Below are 6,349 nucleotides of genomic sequence, written 5' to 3'. Positions count from 1 at the left end.
TGGTGCTCACTCGGACATTTGTTTTGTTGAGAATAACAACCACAACATATGTGGCTTCACCCCAGAAAGTTGCGGGAGTTCGAGACTCATCCAGCATAGCACGAGCCATTTGTTGGACTGTTCTGTTCATCCTTTCCACCACTCCATTTTGCTGAGGAGTTCTAGCTGTAGAGAATTCTCTTCTTATCCCATGTTCTTCACAGAACTCGAAAAATTCATTTGAGGTAAACTCCCCACCTCTGTCAGACCTGAGGCACTTAATTTTGTAACCTGATTCATTTTCAACCAAGGCTTTGAAGGATTTGAATTTCTCGAATGCTTCGTCTTTGTGCTTCATAAGTCCTAACCAAACAAACCTGGAGAAATCGTCAATGAATAATATCAAGTATTCTTCTCCTCAAGGTGTCCTTTTCCTAAATGGACCACATACATCTGTATGGACTAGCTCAAGAGGCATGCTAGCTGATCCTTCCTTCTCTAGAAAGTTAGCTCTGGTTTGCTTTCCAAACTGACATCATTTGCATATGGTGTTGTCTGGAATTTTGATATCTGGAAGACCACGAACTGCCTAATATTTGCATGCTTTCCTTATTTGTGAAAAACTCAGATGCCCCAACCTCCGGTGCCATAACCAGTGTTCATCATCCTTGCTCAAATAGCATTGTTGTTGTCCTTCTTCAAATATGTATAGATTATTTGGAGTTCTTGTACCTTTGATCATTGTTTCACCTGTATCAAGATCACGAACACGACATCTGTTTGATCTAAATATCACCTCGGTTCCTTGATCACACATCTGGCTGACACTTAGAAGATTATGCTTCAATCCATCAACATACAAAACATTTCCAGCTTTGACCTTTTCTTTTAACTAAGCAGTGCCTTTTCCTTTTATAGCTACAGGAGTATCATTTCCAAAAGAGACTTTCTTTCCCTTTTCTAAAGCAGAATATGATTCAAGTTTTTCTTTATCACCTGACATATGTTTCGAACATCCACTATCAATGTACCATAGATTTTCTTGTCCTTCTGCATAAAATTCTATCCCACATCTTTCTGTTTGTGGTTCCTTTATTCTCCATGTTCTGGTGCTTGAGGCTTGTTCCTTTGTCTGCTGAAACCTGCTCCTGCATTCAGAATATTCATGACCAAAGTTATTGCAAATAGAACATTCAACTTCATTTTCAAGAGCCGAAAAGTTGTTATAGGTCCTTTTTGTAATCCCGATCGTACTTCTTGGTTTTTGAGCTTCTCTATTCATGATCGTTTTATATGCAACACATTGAGCTGCTTTGTGACCAAAGTTATGGCAAGAGAAACATTTCCCATTGAAGAAACTTCTGCGATTATCAAATCTACTGGACAGATGATTGTAATTTCTATTGTCATCCATTCTTGAAGCAAATTGAGAAGATTTTACCTGTGGTTGGTTGTAGCTTTTGTTCATCCTTAAGACAGATTGCCCCTGGTTTACCTGATAGTCTTTGTTCGTTCTTGATGTAATTCGCCCCTGCTTTACCTGGTGATCTCCATTGTGCTTTTGCTCATTCCTTCTTGCTGCATCAAGATAACTCTTTGAGGTGGATGCTTGAGATGTTTCTCCATTATACCCCAGACCTATCTTGTTTAGCGGAGAACGCTGTACATTGATGATCTCATCCAGAGTTTCAGATCCTTTGACAAACTTAAGGTTAATAGCCTTTGTTTTCTCAATTTCTTTTCTAAGGCCAACAATTTCACCTTCTAACTTTTCAAGATATTTTTCTTTTTCATCAATTTGAAATTGTAGAGTATCAATGATCATATTCTTTTCTTCTATACATGTCTTAAGTCTAGAAATCTCTTCATAAAAACTATCCACATCTATAGCATCCATGTAATCATCATCTTCAAATGCCATTAAAATTTTATAGTCATTACCTCGTTCATCTTCATCACTATTTGATAGAGCATCACTGTCTTCATGAGTGTAGTAGCTTTTCTTATTTGCATTCTGTTTCTTGTTCCATCTGGCAGGTTCCTTTCCTTTGTCAATCTTATCCTTATGAGGACATTTGGCAGTATAATGACCTACTCTTCCACAAGAAAGTCATTCAAAAGGTAGGTTACCTCTGAACCTTCCAGTACCCCGTTGAAGATTTCTGACAAAATTTGATTCTTCTTCTTCTTCTGGCACGTGACTTGATTCATAGTAGTCTCCTTTGCCTGAAGCCTTAAAAGCAGCTTCTCTCCTATCTGATGGACCTCCTTTTCTCATTTCATAAGCAGTTAGAATTCCGTGTAGCTGAGACATAGTAAGAGTTCGTAGATTTTCCTTTTCTTCTATTGTAGACACTTTAGATTCAAACTTGGGGGACAATGATCTTAGGACTTTTTCAACCACAACAGCCTCTTTTATTTCTTCACCCAAGTTTTTCATACAATTAACAATCTCGTCTACCCAAAGGAAATAGTTAGCCACACTTTCATCATTATACATTCTGAGATTCTCATACTGAATCCTGAGGGTTTGAAGTTTTGCACGTTTTATCTATTCATCTCCTTCGTAGCTCAAAACAATCTTGTCCCATATTTCTTTTGCGGATTTATATTGCATAACCTTCACGAATTCAGATTGAGATAGACATCCTAGAAGAGTATTAACCGCCTTTGCATTTGTTTCATATTTCTTATTCTCAGCTGAATCTGTAGGAGTAGCTGATGGAAAAGTATACCCTGTTTCTATAATGTCCCATACTTCTCTACCCAAAGATTGAAGATAGGTAGTAACTCTTACCTTCCAATATACGAAGTTTGTTCCATAAAAAATCGGTGGCCTGATTGATGCTTCCCTCTCGTAGTTGCTCATGATGTTAGATCTTCCTTCAAGCGATCAAGCTTCTTTAGAAGGACCTACTCTGATACCAATTGTTGGAAATAATACTGGGGGGGGTGAATCAGTATTATCAAATTCTTTTCAATCTATCTTCCTTATTTATACTTTGAATAATTATTCAAATTTTGATCATTACTTTGTATGTCAGTATCATAAAATAATGAGCAGGAACAAGAAAAACAAATAGTCACACAAAATAACACCAGATATAAGGTGGAAACCCAATGTGGGTGAAACCACCTGCTGCAATATGTCTCTATCTTCTTTCAATTAGAAACTCCTTTTACAATGATTTTGTATTGGTGCAGTCCTTTACCAGTACGCAGGCTACAACCTGCAGAGAGCTACAACCCTCTCTCATTCTCCAGCTTCTCCTGGAAGGGAGCTACAACCCCCTTAGCTCTTGTACTAGCCAAGATACTAGTACGGAGGTGCTGGCCTACTGAAGGCTACAACCTTCTCTTTCTTCCAGGGACCACGTTTCATAAATTTTCAGACTGGATCCATGAACATCAATCAATCATCAAGTATATCTGCATCAAACAATCTCCTTTTCCCAATTAGCACTGAATCAAGTAAACACTTCTCTGACAGTTGTACCCAGAACACAGTAAGAGTAACCACACACCAAATTCTGAACCCGGAATACTGCAGCAATAGACAGAGGCAGCTAGATCATACTTTAAAGATATATGCTACTTCAACAACCTAAAACTTGCGTGCAGATCTATAAAGGATAATTCCTTCTTTCAAATATTCAGACACTAATTAACCCAGATTGTCAAATTTATAGATCAAGCATGCGCCTCATATAACAGATCAAAATCATGCAAAGATACTATTATTCAAGCATAAAGATTATGACCCATCAGTAGAACTTATCCTTCTTTATGTGCTAAGGTTCCTCCTTCATTCAGATCCAGATCTGCACCATAACCCAATCACAAATATTTCAGATCTAACACTTATTAGATATTCAATTTATTCGATGATGCTTTGCCAAATGATCTCCTTCCTCTTTTATAGTCTTAGGCCTTCCACAATAACACGGTCCAAAACCATAGGATCAAAAAACTGTTGGACTAATACCATGAACCAACCATGAAAGTGTGTGAGATCAACACTTTTGGATGCAATACCATGAGCCAAAACCATAGGATCAAAAACTATAGGACTAATACCATGAACCAACCATGAAAGTGCGTGAGGTCAACACTTTTGGATGCAATACCACGGACCAAAACCATAGGATCAAAAACTGTCGGACTAATACCATGAGCCAACCATGAAAGTGCGTGAACTTTTCTCTTCATGAAAGGGACTTTTCTCTACATGAAAGTGCGTGAACGTTTCTCTACATGAAATAAACCTTTCTCTGCATAAAAGTGCGTGAAATTTTCTCTACATGAAATAAACTTTTCTCTGCATAAAAGTGCGCGAACGTTTCTCTACATGAAATAAACTTTTCTCTGCATATAAGTGCGTGAACTTTTCTCTTCATGAAAGGGACTTTTCTCTGCATGAAAGTGCGTGAACTTTTCTCTACATGAAATAAAATTTTTCTGCATAAAAGTGCGTGAACTTTTCTCTATATGAAATAAAATTTTCTCTGCATAAAAATGCGTGAACTTTTCTCTACATGAAATAAACTTTTCTTTGCATATAAGTGCGTGAACTTTTCTCTACATGAAAGAAACTTTTATCTTCATGAAAGAAACTTTTATCTTCATGAAAGTGCGTGAACTTTGCTGCACTATAATTTATCATCTGAGATGAGTGGGTTGCCATCAAGTACAACATATGTATCAAAATGCCAACACTTTTTTTGTTACATGTTCAATTGCAATATTCGCCTCTATTCTGAGCTTGGGCTTGAATAGGTTATTCATGCTTTCTTCTGTGTCTAATGCCAGATAATTGTCATCTTATCTCTGCGTTGATAAATTATATTTGCAAGCTTCATTTACTTTTTGTAGGTAGCCATTCATATGTGTTTATATATGTATCTGTTGGTATAGTCATGATTCTCCATCTATTCATTAAATCTATAAACTATTGAGCATTAATGGTCTAAAGCCTTGTCAAGATGAGGGTGTTGATGCACGTCTTGAGTGGAAATAGAGTTGAAATAGTCATTTGACTTGATCCAAACCCAGTCCATTCCAATAGTTCAGAGAACGATATTGAAGATTTATGTGTTACTAGGCATCTCCGAGCTACAACCTAGGAGAGTTTCCTGGAATGATAACAGGACTCACAATTTTTTTTATTTCTGTTTGGAAAAGAGTTGTGGATCAAAAAGGATCAAACTTGCCTCTGAAGAATAGAACCGTTCAAATCGTGTCAAAGTTATCAGGTAACCATCAAATCATGCTTGCAATGTTTTGTGATAGTTTTTAGAAGTTTTCATTAAGATTTGGCCGTGGGAATTCATGCCAAATAATCAAACTCTACATACACATAGGTTGGCTGTGATCAACCCACGTACACGATGGCCCTACACGTGATTGTGTGTAAAGGGAACCCGTGTGTATGTGAGTTGAAGTTAAAACACAAAATCTAATGGTTGAAACTCATTTTTTTTCAGGATGACCATCACATGGAGAGAGAGAGCATACCACAATTAAAAATGAAGTAATGAACAACCAAAATGCACTAGATGCATTGAGAGGGTGCGACTTCTTGAAATTCTTCAAAATGCTGAACATGAAAGACAACACATGCCTGCTCGAATTGCTGATCCACTACTGGAGTGTAGAGGATGATGCCTTCATGATAGATTAGATGCCTCTATGAATTGAGGTGGAAGACATCTACTTTATTACAAGTCTCTCCTGAAGAGGGGAGGTTTTGCATTCGACCACTAGGACAAGGAGTAGTCTTTCAGTAGAAGACTATGTACATATATACTGTCCTGGGCACCTAGAAAAGATTGCAAGTCAGATTCCAATCAACCATGTGGAGCCAATCGACCTCCATTCAGAAGGGCCAGACAAAGAACTTTGGATATGGGACTATTTTATGCTCCTTATTCTTTGAGAAGGTACCTGGGCTACGTCCCAAAGTATCTGTCTCCATTAGTAGCCCGGGAGATCCTCAGATGGGTATATGGGCTAACTTGATGAAACGCCTTGGAGGTGGGGACATGCCTTAGACGACTTTCGATGATGAGTTTTTTGCCTGGTGGGACTAACAAATCATTGAAGTAGATGACTACCCGTATGCTAGCGTGGATTTTCGAGGAGATCCAAACTTGGTGTTTCCACCAAACGCAGCATGGGGAGACATAGGTAATTTTTTCTTTTAAGTTTTTGTAAAATTTTAAGATCTTTTTCTTTTTTAAATATGAAATGAACTTAGAAATATATTTGATGGGACAAAATACTGACAAAAATACCTTGTTCCAGATGTGGGTCCTGTGAGACCAGATGGATTTCTGAGGCACAGGCATCGCGGAAGAGGTGCCAAAGAGGC

Source organism: Pinus tabuliformis, chromosome 3_1 (genome assembly GCF_031772625.1).
Source record: "Pinus tabuliformis cultivar Carrire ecotype Pingquan chromosome 3_1, CPIR1, whole genome shotgun sequence".
Taxonomy (NCBI): domain Eukaryota; kingdom Viridiplantae; phylum Streptophyta; class Pinopsida; order Pinales; family Pinaceae; genus Pinus; species Pinus tabuliformis.
The sequence above is the reverse complement of the archived record's forward strand: the minus strand, read 5'-3'. Positions refer to the sequence as shown.